Below are 13,312 nucleotides of genomic sequence, written 5' to 3'. Positions count from 1 at the left end.
ACTCTCTCATCCTCGGTGTCTGAATCAATGGAAGAATCAGACGGGGGGGAGGAGTTCTCAGAGGAGGAAGTTTACATGATGGGGGTGTCTCTGACCCCACCACCTGTAGAAAAGGTAACAGCTAGTCCTCCACAGCTTGAATCTATGCTTTCCCCAGACCTCACTCCAAGTGAGAAAGACTAGTTCCTAGAAATGTTCAAAGATTTCCCTGACCTCTTCACAACTAGCTACCGCCACCTTTGCCATGTGACTGCCATAGAGGACAAGATAGAGTTGAAGCCTGATGCGAAGCCTATGGCTCAGAAGTATCGGAGATCAGGGCCCCTATAGACCGATGCTTTGCACCACCTTCGCCATGTGACTGCCATAGAGGACAAGATAGAGTTGAAGCCTGATGCGAAGCCTGTGGCTCAGAAGTATCGGAGATCAGGGTCCCTATAGACCGATGCTTTGCGCTCAGAGTTGCAGAAACTTGTAGAAGCTAGGTTTATTGTTTCGATTCACAATACTAAATGGGTTTCACCAGTGGTAGTCACCCCAAAGAAAAACAACAAGTGGTGGGTCTACATCGACTATAAGAAACTCAATGCAGCCACCAAGAGGGACCATCATCCTCTTCCCTTTCAAGACCTCATTCTTAAAAAGGTAAGTGGTCATGAGATTTAAACTTTCTGTGATGGTTGCTCCGGGTTTTATCAAATTAGAATTGTTGAGGAGGATGTGCTTAAAACCACATTTGCCACACCTTGGGGGACATTTGCATTCAAAGTAATGCCATTTGGCCTCACCAATGCTCCTGCTATCTTTCAAAGATTTATGCAGATGGTGTTTGCTCCTTATTTGGGGGTTTTCTTGGAGGTGTTTTTAGATGATTTCTATATATTCTCGGCACGTAAGGAGCACGTCATGAAGGTTAGGTTGACCTTCCAAAGGGTCAATGATGCGAATGGCAGCCTCAACCTTGATAAATGCACCATTGGAGCCACTCAAGGGAGGTTACTAGGACATATTGTCTCATTTGAGGGTGTCAAGCATGACCCCGAGAAGGTAGAAGCTATCCTCAAGCTCTCCCCGCCAATAACCAAACGTTAGGTACGCTCATTTGTCAATCTAGTAGGATACTATCACCGCTTTATTGATCAATATTCTGCTTTGACGTGACCCATGACTATGCTGTTAAAAGATGGAGTTGATTTCTCTTGGGATGAGGATTGTGATCATGGGTTTGTACAAATCAAGAGTGCTCTAGCTTCAGAACCATTCCATGCAATCCTGATTGGTCAAAGACTTTCTATATCAATCCTGGGTTTGGTGAGCACACTCTGGCAGGTATTCTTCTCCAGCAAGGGGAGGATCGGTTCATGTATCCCGTTCGATTTGCTTCTCGACAATTGCTCGAAACTGAACGACGCTACTCTGAGGCTGACAAGCATGCTTTGTCTTTGGTGTTCTGCATTGAGAAATTTAAGCATTATGTTGCTGGAAAGTCCTTCATTATAATCTGTAGCAATGGTCTTGCAAAGCAGGTTCTTCAATCACCAAATCCCATGGGCCGGTTGGCCAAATGGTTGGCAGTTTTACAAGAATATGATTTTTCTTTCAAAATTGTAAAAGGGGGTTGTTCCAACTTGAAGAATGCTTTGATTGATTTAGAGGAGTGCCTCGATGTAACCCTTGTAGCGGCCATAGAAGTTGGGGATCCATGGTATGGTGGAATCTATAGGTTTCTAACCGCTTTCTCCTTTCCTCCAGAAAGTACTAGCTATGAGAGAAAGAAAATCCATAGAGGTAGTAGGCGCTACACTCTCTTTGATGGGGTGTTATACCGTCAAGGCTTGGATGGGGTACTAAGACGGGCCATTGATGCGAATGAAGTACCTAAGGTATTGAAGCATTATCATGATGGATTTTGTGGAGGCCACTATGCCGGTGACTATACAGCTAAGAAGATTTTACATGCTGGGTACTATTGGCCGACCTTGTTCAAGGATGTCACTATGTATTGCAAAACTTGTGAACCATGCCAATTCTTTAGTAGGAAGGATTTGCGTCCTGGGCAACGTCACCTAGTAATGTCCATCCATCCATTTTAGAAGTGGGGAATAGATTTTGTTGGGCCCCTACCCATGACTACCCGCAAAAAGAAGTAGCTTTTGGTAGCCACTCAGTATGTCACTAAGTGGGCTAAAGCTATCGCCCTCCCTGCTGCAAATGGTAAGGTAGTTTCAAATTTCATATTTGAATGTATTTGCACAAGGTTTGGGACACCCATGGAAATAGTATCTGACCATGGGAGTCCATTCTTAAATGAGGCAGTGGAGTTGCTCATGGATCGCATGGGTATTGATCACCGCACTTCCAGCATCTATCATCCAGCATCCATGGGACAAACGGAGTGGACCAATGGCCTCCTTTGTAAATCCATGGGAAAAATGGCCATAGGAAATAGGAGCCAGTGGGATCAGATTGTCACTGAAGTTGTGTGGGCTTACAACATCACTCATAAAACGTCTACAGCTCACACTCCTTTTGAGTTGGTGTATGGTACCGACGCAGTTTTACCACTAGAGATAGAGATGGCCTTGAGATTGGCACGAGAACAGAGGATGACAAAAGATGAACATGTAGAGGCCAAGTTGGTACAACTTGAGAAGTTAGATGAAACCCGACGCCTTGCACTACATCAAACAGAGATCCAAAAGAATCGACAAAAGGCCCGCTTGGATGCTAAAATTTGCAAGGGATGGGAAAGACACTTTGCTGAGGGGGATGTTGTGCTATGCTTTGATAACAGATTGGACCACCAAATGGATAAGAAGTTCTTGCCACTGTGGACTGGTTTATACAAAGTCATCAAGGAACGTAGCAATGGGTCTATACAAGTTCAGGAGCTACATGAGCCATATGGCAAGAAGGTGATCAACAAGCATTGTCTCAAGCCCTTCTTTGTGCGTGATGGTCTCAGGCATGGAAATGCTATGCATTCCCTACCCTAGGGGGGGAGCTGTTATGGATAAATTTGACCAAAGTAAAAGGCATAAATATGTGTGTGCTTGTACGTGTGGCAATAGTATAATAAAATATGGTGTGCATAAGGCCCAGGGTTGAGGTGGCAGGGCATGACCATGTGCCACCCTTCTATGTAAGAGGACCCATAAGTTGTGTTGTACATAATCCATGGTAGTAATAATATAAAATGATAAGGTGGCATCGGTCCTCCATGCACCACCCCTCCACCTAGGCGGTCCCATGCGTGGATTTAGTGAGATATGGCCCAAGGACCATGGGAGAAGTAATATAAAATAGGTGGTGGATATTATATTGGATTATTCCCTCCATGTAGGATAGGCCCATGTGGGGGGGAGGATGAGGTGGCAAGATTCCTTGTGCCAACCCTCCACTTGTCCTCCTAGATGTTTGAATGTATTATAAAATTCGGAAGAGACCAAGGGAGTATCTTAGACTTGGGATTGTTAGATATCAATGCTCCACTCTCATGTAAGTATGAAGGAACTAGCCCCGGGGGGTCCACTAGGGTTTATCGTATGGTACCATGTAGTATCCTCTAGCAGTGGTTCACATACTTCGCCATGGATAGGCAGATTGAGATCAGGAGAATCTCTTCAAAGCAATGCAGATAGTGGTATGCAGGTATCACGAAAAGGAAAAGTGAAGGTAGATCAGCCCATGTTTGATGTGAATGCAAGTCACTCTTATGTGGATGGTGAATCCAGTGGCTCAGAACAGAGCATTGATGATGAGTTGGGTATTCCTTCTGTTGTTACACCTGGAGTAAGGAAGACCAGGGATGTTTTGAGAGCACTTGGAAGTGAGCCTATTTTGCGTAGGTCTACCAGAGCTAGGTATCCTATGGATAGGCTAAAATATGATGGATTTACAACCATTCACTATGCCTATATGGTCAAAGTGATACAAGAACCAGAACCCACTTCTTTTGAGTAAGCCATGGGCAAAGAAAAATGGGAGAAAGCCATGATGAAGAAATGGATGCCTTGGAAGCAAATGCTACATGGGAATTGGTGCCTTTGCCTAAAGACAAGAATGCAATTGGCTGTAAGTGGGTTTATAAGGTGAAGCACAATGCAAATGGTTCTGTGAACAAATACAAGGCAAGATTAGTTGTCAACGGGTATGCACAGACATATGGCTTTGATTATGAAGAAACATTCAGTCCGGTTGCAAGGATGGCAACTGTAAGAGTAGTCATTGCTATGGCTGCATCAAAGGGATGGTCTTTACATCAGATGGATGTAAAGAATGCCTTCTTGCATGGTGATTTGCAAGAAGAGGTCTTTATGGAGTAGCCACCAGGTTATGTTCATGCTGTTCATCCTGAGTTTGTTTGCAAGTTGAAGAAAGCCTTGTATGGCTTGAAGCAAGCACCTAGAGCATGGTCTGACAAGATAGGACAGTATCTTGTCACTATTGGCTTTCAGATTTCCGAGGCAAATTTCTCACTTTATGTGAGAAAAACAGAGAAAGGTATTATGCTGCTTGTCATTTATGTTCATGATTTGATCATCACAGGTGATAGTGATCAAGATATCCTTCATGTGAAAATGCTATTGAAGCAGAAGTTTGAGATGAAGGATTTGGGAGAGCTGCGTTATTTCTTGGGCATTGAGGTGATTAGATCACCAAGTGGGATACTGCTCTTGCAGAGGCAGTATGGATTGGACATGCTATCCAAATATGGGATGATAGGCTGTAAGCCTATTTTAGTTCCTTTGGAGCAGAATGTAAAGCTGAGCGCAGATGCAGGTGAGCTTCTGGAAGACCCTACTATGTACAGATGCATAGTAGGAAGTTTGATTTATATGACTATTACCAGGCCAGATTTGAGCTATGCTGTTGGATTGGTAAGTTAGTTTATGCAGGCTCCAAGGAAACCTCATTTGGATGCGGCTAGATGCATTCTCAGGTATGTGGAGTCCACATTGCAGTATGGACTATTTTATGAGACTGGGGTTCAGATACAGTTGCATGGATACACTAATGCTGATTGGGCTAGTAGTATTTCTGATAGATGATCTACCAGTGGATATGTGTTCTCTTTTGGGAGTGCTGCAATCACTTGGAGCAGCAAGAAACAGCCTACAGTTTCCTTGTCGAGCACAGAGGCTGAGTACAAGGGTGCAGCAATGGCTGCATGTGAGGTAGCTTGGTTGCATAAGCTACTTTATGATATGCATCAGTCTACAGATGGGCCAGTTGTCATTTATTGTGACAACATGAGCAGTATACACTTGGCAAGTAACCCAGTCTATCATGCTAGAACAAAGCACATTGAGGTGCATTATCACTATGTGCAGGAGAACGTTTTACTAGGTCTTATTGATCTAGTTTATGTTAGCACAGAGGATCAGGTAGCTGACATATTCACGAAGGCATTGGGCGCAGAGAAGCTACACAAGTTCAGAGACCTGCTTGGTGTGCAGGAATTGGGATTGAGCTCAAGGGGGAGTGTTGAGATATCGAGCTCCACTCATGATATGCCAAGGTGACCGTTGTGCATTTATGTCGCCGACTTGTTAGCTACAGATGCGGTTGGTACACCGCCCATGAATAATAGCTAGATGATAGCTATCCTTATGTACTCTACTTCATGGCTCAATTAGTATGCCACCTTAGTTAGCTGAGTTTGGTTTGAGACCCACATATAGGGTTCTTCTATTTCTTTGTACTAGAGTTATTTTTGGCTTTGACAACTAAGAAGAGGAAAACTGTTTTTAGCCTCCACCTTTGTGTGTATTCCCCCATTGTGTATGTGAGAAAGCCGCAAGTGAGACTCCTTCCTTCTCTTCCACTATCTTCACACTTTTCCAACCACCCACAATTTTTTCGCATGGGAAATTGCAAAGGCATTAACAATATTTGAGGGAAACTATGTGCAATTGTTCACACCTACCCAAGTGGGTCTGCATTATAGTGCAACATGCCATGTGAATGTTGCGGAGATTCATGTGAGGCATCTTGTGGAAGTTTCGAGTGTTGTGCCTAGATTCCTCATTGTGGATACAAATTGGTCAAGAATGTATGGAGCATCGTGCAGAGCAATGTTCCACACTATCAAGAACCAGACAGGAGTGGTGGGACTGGAGGAGTTTTCTTGTTCTTTGATGCAAAGGAAATATTTTTATTTCTTTGTGGTGGACTTTACAAGGTCACGTGCCTCCACTTCTTGTTTGTGTTGCTATAATCATGAGGGCCATATTTTACAGAGTAGGCTGAGGTGATTCAAGATGGTGGGCTTGCATTGGGTCTAGCACATGCCATCATGCAGATTCTATGTACTAGAAGGAAGTGTGCAAGCCTCTTTGTGGGTAACTTGTAGGTGCTTGGTTCATTTTGCAGTCTCATCTCTTGCTTGTACCATCTTTCTCTTGTGCTACTTTGCAACTAGATGAACTTCTTGATGCATACATTTTGATGGTAAGAATTGAAGAACCACCAAATTGGTATGATAAAATGTTGTTATTTCTTACTGATGGTTTGATCCCTGAAACATTAACTAGGGATTAGAGAAAAACTTGTTTTACAGAGCAGACCTTTCCTAGTAATTGCTATTGTTTTGTATAGAAGAGGAATTGATTAGGTAATCATAAGATGTGTGCAAGATCATGAGCAGAAGGCTATCCTAGCTGAAGCCCATGGAGGAGTAGAAGGAGGAGACTTCTTTGGACATATCACATGTAAAAAGATTTTGCAAGCTGGTTTATGGTGGCCTATAGTTTTAAAAGATGCTCATAATTGGGCCAAAGCATGTTTTCCATGTTAGAGAGATGATAGACCACTTGACTATGATAGGATGCCCCATCAACCACCAATTCTCCTCGTGGGACCTTTTTAGAAATGGGGACTAGATTTTATTGGACCCATCAAACATCCAATAAAGTTTTCAGGTAATCAATATATTTTGGGTGCCAGTTGACTATTGTACAAAATGGGTTGAAGCTGTAGCACTCAAAACATGCAAGGCTAGTACTGTGGCACATTTCCTTTATCACAACATTGTCACTAGGTTTGGTGTTCCTATTGAAATAGTGTCGAATAGAGGGAACCATTTCCCCAACAAGACAATTAGGAAGATGACTAAAATTCACATGATGTTGCATAAAAATTCTACATCTTATTACGCACAAGCCTAGGCTGAGAGCTCCAACAAACTAATGAAAAAAGTATATAGAAGAACAGTAGCTGATCACCCAAAGGATTGGGATTAGCACTTGGATTCAGTACTATGGGCTTTTAGAACAACACACAAGGTTGCAACTGGATTAACACCTTTCAAGCTGGTGTATGGCTATGATGCAGTAGTACTTATGGAATTTGTGGTGGGTAGCCTAAGAGTGGCAATAGATAATAGATTATCCCTAGAGGATTCCATCAATGCAAGATTAGAACAACTTCTACAATTGGATGAGGATAGGCTCACAAGTTCACATACTGCTAATATTATTTGGAAAAGGAGGCTAGCCTCGATTAATAGAAAGATAAAGTTCAAGTTGTTCAAGAAAGGTGATTTAGTGTTAATGTTCAACAAAAACGTGGGAAAAATGCCAAGAAAGTTTAAGTTGAGACATGATGGCCCATTCAAGGTACTTGAAGTTTTTTATCAAGGTACCTTCCAATTAGCTGACCTTCATGGCCATCCATTAGTGATGAATGGTTTCAGGCTAAAACCTTACATTGGACCTGACCCCACTCAAGCAAAGATAAATACAATCTCCTTGCAGCTCTGCACTTACCTCAATAGAGATGATGTATATGTTTCAGCTATTCATATTGATGGGTTTGTGTACAACGGACTCCAACAGAAGTCCAACACCAATTGAACATACACAGAAAACTAGTTGTTTCATCTCCCACAACATTCAGGTATGCTCTAAACCATATAGGTCCAATAACATAAGTGGTGAAGGTACATGGAAGTTAATCGATGCACCCACAAAGGAAAGCCTGGCCCCAACATCCATCCGACGCCGACCACACAGGGTCCGACTCCAATCCACCATGAGTTTAGGTGCTTGATCCTAGAAGGGACTTGGCTTCCTTTTGTTTGACCTTGTATAGTTGATTATTAATAGGGCTCCATTTGGATCCACTGGGGGCCAACCCCACTATAAATTATTTTCACAATGTATCCCAATTAATTTTCTCTTCAAGATTTAGAGCCCTATATAGCCCTATACCATTGGTGTACTTTGCCATCTAGGCTTAGCCAAAAGCATTGACTTTATCTATATCTCCAATGTCCCTAATAGTTTCACAAATCTGGTCAAGCCTCTCAACATGGGACATCGGGCCTCCTTCACCTAAGAATTTTTTGATAGGCTAGGACATCGTGATTGGATTACTCCTCAAAGGATTAATATCCCTTTCAGTAAAAGTTGGCGATGTGGCCTCCCTTCCTAGTGCTTGCACTAGGAGAGAAGGCTCATGGAAGAGGCTTGAGGAGACTAGAGCTACAACAACATGAGGCCTAATGGTGGAAGAGATGCTGAACAAGGAAGAGGAGGGCTCCTTTTATAGAGATATTGTCACCCTCCTTCACCCATTTACAATTGTTGCATGTAGATTCTTTTTCCCATCAATCACATAAGCCCATATGTCACCATCCATGTCCTTTTTGGCTACTCTTGCCATGTGTCCCATCAAAAGATGCTCAATGCTCTTAAAATATTGAGAAAGACAAGAGTCTCCTCACATGGAGCCCATAGGGACCCTCTCTTTATGTCCACATCCTCCTTATTCCACATGGGAATTCTAGAAGGATTCCTCTTGACTCCACACTCCTCCACATGCCTTTCACACACTTGGCATGTGATCTCTCTTATATTATTGGAACACATGGACATGAGCCCACCTCTTTATATGACTCACTCTTCCTATTTTCTAAAAACCCCATAATATCCCATACACAAATAATTCTCACCCCATACCAAGGTATTTATCATTCATACACATGGTATTTACAATGATCCATTCCACTCATCCTCTCAATCCCATACAATATCTTAGAAAATAGAAAATTCTCTTATGTAGACTCTTGAGTCCATCTCTCTCTAGTTCATTCTCTCTCTATGAGTAGTCTTGGAGCTTCTGCTCCCTCTTGTAGTATGAAACCTCTTCTTCTCCCTTGTATTTGTAGTATTTTGAGTTACGTTGGAGTGGAGTCTCACTCTATTGGTAATGAAGGTCACTTCAGGTTCTCTCTCTTGAGTGTCTCTTTCTTTTTTCCATTGTTTTCTCTTCCAAAGTGCTCAAAAGAGTTGTATATTCGGCCGCTCATTGCACATACATGGTTTATCTATTTCCCAAGCCACAAAGGGACTCTTCCTTCCCTCCTAGGTGACCTCTATGGGACTTGGATCGTTGATGAAGTATAAGCATGGAGGTAGTATTATCCCAAGTCGGCACCAATAGAAGGAGTAGGTGTTTTTCATGACAGTTTGACCCCGTGTCAATATTTTGCTCATAACTTTTTGCTCGATGGTCCGATTTAAACGAAACTTATAATAATGTGAAGCTCTCTTTAAGGAGCATCATGTTATGTCTTCAGTTATTGTATTATATGTCAAAGCAAAAATCTATGACTCTCTGTGTGTGAATGTTTCTTTTTCAAACACAATTCTTACCCTTGTCCAGTAAGCTGCCCATATCTTTCCAACCGCTTCTTTGTTTCTTACGAAACTCATAGCAGAGCGAACCCATTTTGAGGTGCATCTCAATATGTATTTGAATATTTAACATCATGTCTCTGTTAAAAGTTATGGGTCTCTGTGTCTTATGATATTTTGGAGAGTGTTTTGAGGTAATTGTAAAGGTATCTACTATGAAGGAGGTGCAATGTTTCCCTAGAACCTACCCATCCGACCCAATCATCCCCTTAAAACTCCTTGATATATATCAGTTCATGTCATGTTGAGTCGCAAGATCTTCTTTCAACAACGTATCGCTCATCTCTTTGGCACAGACCGGCTTGCTGAGATTATGGCCTTCGCTGATCCTTTCCTTCTCCCTATGCTTGAGTACAACATCACTTGGGATGTTACCATCTTCATTATCATCTAAGGGAGGATAGTATGGTGTGGTCTCTTGGTTTAAAAGCTTCTTTTTAATGTCCCTTTCCTAGTGATGAATATGTCTATTACTTAGTTCATAAGTAGTAGGAAGTGAAGAGGTGTGTGAAGTTATTACCCCCAACTTCATGCCACATCTTTTTTGTGGAGACGTCAAGTACATTTGGTATTGGATTCATCCCACCTTACTAAACGGTCTCGGGTGTACTTGATTGCATGTTATTCCTAGTATAGGGATGTGTTTTCTGATGTGATAAAGGAGATGCCTGGAAGAACTCCGTTAGAAGAGATTGCAAGCTGTTTAAGAGAACTAGAAGATTGTGAAGGTGATGCTCAAGCTATTTGCAAGGTCATCATGATCATATCCTTTATGTTTGCACTCTTGAATATGTTGGTGAATCAACAATGCCGTCAGTAGGCACAATGATAGATTGGGGATTGTTTCATGCACTAGCAGCTTGGTGTGAAGAAGAGTTGAATCTTTGGGTAGTTTTTGACTATAAGAATGGAGTGGTGATTCTCAATGCTTTCAACTTCTTTTGCTATGCAAATGATGAAGAGTACAATATCTTGAAGCTGTTATGTGCACTTCCAATTGTGAGAAGGGTAATTCTTCTCAACCTTGCAACCCCCTTATGAAACCTTGAACTCCCATGGAGGCGAGAGCCTACATCCATCTTTGTGATCAAGCTCTTTTTCTCACCCACGTGTGGATAAGATCTTCTTTCTACACTTTAACTTATAGAATATGACTCGAGGATCTATGCTAGACTTGTGAACACCTATGCTACAACAAACAATGACATGATGTTAGGTTACCAACACCCTCGGAACCTGCACTTGGGAGAGATAGTGACAACATTTTGTGGGTTCGTTGCTAGGAAAGTTAGCACCTGAAGAGAAGGCGGAGCATGTCTCTCCCAATTGTAGGTTCTAAGGGTGGTGGTCACCTACAATCATGCCGTTGCTCATTGTAGCATAGGTGTTCAAAAGTGTAGCATAGGTCCTTGGGTTGTATTTTGATGAGAGGTGTAGGCTAAACCATAGAAAGTAATTCTCATGCGTGCGTGGGTGAGATCTCATGGCAATATGGCTCTTTGAAAGAGGTGACTAGTTGTTTGAGCATCTATCTGTTGATTGGGGTTGAAACTGAGCTTGGGTAAATGTTCATAAATCGTGAGGGACCTCTCTAGGATTATTGGTAAAGCTTCACTTTATTTGGCACTCTCCTTGAGTGTTTCAACCTTGCATATGTGATGCATGTTTGTCCAAGGCTTTGATGAGTGTTTCTTGGCTTGTCCATTTGATCTTGGAGTTTCTATTGATTAGCAGCCAATTGTAAGGAGAATCTACCTTATCTGGATCATGATGATTGGCATCCCACTAGTAGCGATGGGGTACCACATCAAATGTGGGATGCGTTTGAAAGGAAGATGGAGATTATAAGTACTCAAGGAGGTACTTTTCTTTGAGCAACTTTGGTCTATGCTAAGCAGGTTGTGGCTCCAGTTTGTTTCTTATGTCTGGAGTGATTTGTGCTTGGTGAACATTCATTAAAATTCTAGAGAGATCCCATCCTCCTCTTAACTACATATCTAGGTATTGCTTCCAAAAATCACCAATGGGATTACCAGGCATGGGAATCCTATTTGTATCCTATTGTAACTCTTGTGTGGGTTATCCAATTTGTGAAGCTCATTGATGGAATCATTCCATTGGAAACTCAAGTGAGATCTAAGGAATATGTGGTCTTGGGGGAGAGGAAGAGGTTATAGGGGACAAACTTGAGGTGGAAGCAATTAGTGAATTTGAGAAGGTAGAAGTATGGATGATCACAATAAAGTCTGACTAGTTTTTCCACATGCAATCCCAAATCCTACAAAAGCTTTTGAAGCCAAGCAATCTCACATGGAGCCAATGCTGTGCACCTCTGTACTCTGCTTTTGTACTAGACAATGCCACTGTGGGTTGCTTTTTACTACTCCAACTCACCACTGCACTACCAAGGCTGAATGCATAACCACTAGTGGATCTCCTATCATAGGCACATCCTATCCAATCTGCATCTGTGTATCCAACCAGTTCTATATCCTTTCCATACTCATAAAAGAGTCCATACTGATATGTTGCCTTGACATAGCACATAATCCTTCTCAGTGCATCCAAGTGAGGCTTCCGTGGCATCTCAGCTCCAGAATCAGCCATCATCTTCAAGTTTTGATCCAAGGGAATATCCATTGGTTTGCAATCCTTCATGCTAAACCTCTCCAGCATATTCAAGGCATACTGCCTCTACATAAGCCAAATGCCATAAGGTGTTCTCAACACCTCTATTCCAAGAAAGAACTTCAAGTCCCCTAGATCCTTCATATCAAACTCCATTTTCAACTTGCTCTTAATTTCAGCAATGCCATCATCATCACTACCAGTCAGAATCAGATCATCAACATAAATCACAATCACAACATATCCAGCAATTGTTTTCTTTGTGAACAGTGAATGATCAGCCTTCCCAACTGCAAAACCAAGCTCTTGCAAGTATCTGCTGATCCTTTCATTCCATGCTCTAGGTGCTTGCTTCAGCCCATAGAGAGCTTTCTTCAACCTGCAAACATAGTTGGGATAGTCAGGGTGCACATAAACCTCGGGCTGAACCATATAGACGTCCTTCAACAAGTCACCATTTAGGAAAGCATTCTTGACATCCATTTGCTGCAATTTCGCTACTGCTATGATAGTTCTCACAGTTTCCATCTTGGCAACAAGGCTGAAAGTTTCCTCATAATCTAGCCCATACTGTTGTGCATACCCTTTGGCAACCAACCTTGCTTTATACCTTTCCACTGATCCATCAGACTTGCATTTTACTTTGTAGCCCTATTTGCAACCAATAGGATTCTTACCTTCAGGCAACTCCACCAAATCCCAAGTCTGATTAGTGGCAAGAGCATCCATCTCCTCATCATGGCATTCTACCAATGGCCATGTTGCACAACCTCACCAAAGATAGTTGGCTCAATATGTCCCATAACTTTTGTCATATATGCATAATGCCAAGTAGCATAACCACTATAAGTTAACCTGTCAATAGGATACCTGACTCTCTGTGACCTTCTCAATGGAGTGCCTGACTCTCCTCATTCATGAGGAGGTATGTACCTACTTCCCTTGACTCTAGGTGTAGACACAGATGGTATACCGTGCTCACT

The sequence above is a fragment of the Dipteris shenzhenensis genome, chromosome 14 (assembly GCF_047967505.1).
Source record: "Dipteris shenzhenensis isolate YYH24624 ecotype China chromosome 14, Dip_SZ_1.0, whole genome shotgun sequence".
In the NCBI taxonomy this organism is placed as follows: domain Eukaryota; kingdom Viridiplantae; phylum Streptophyta; class Polypodiopsida; order Gleicheniales; family Dipteridaceae; genus Dipteris; species Dipteris shenzhenensis.
This window is presented reverse-complemented; position numbering follows the sequence as displayed.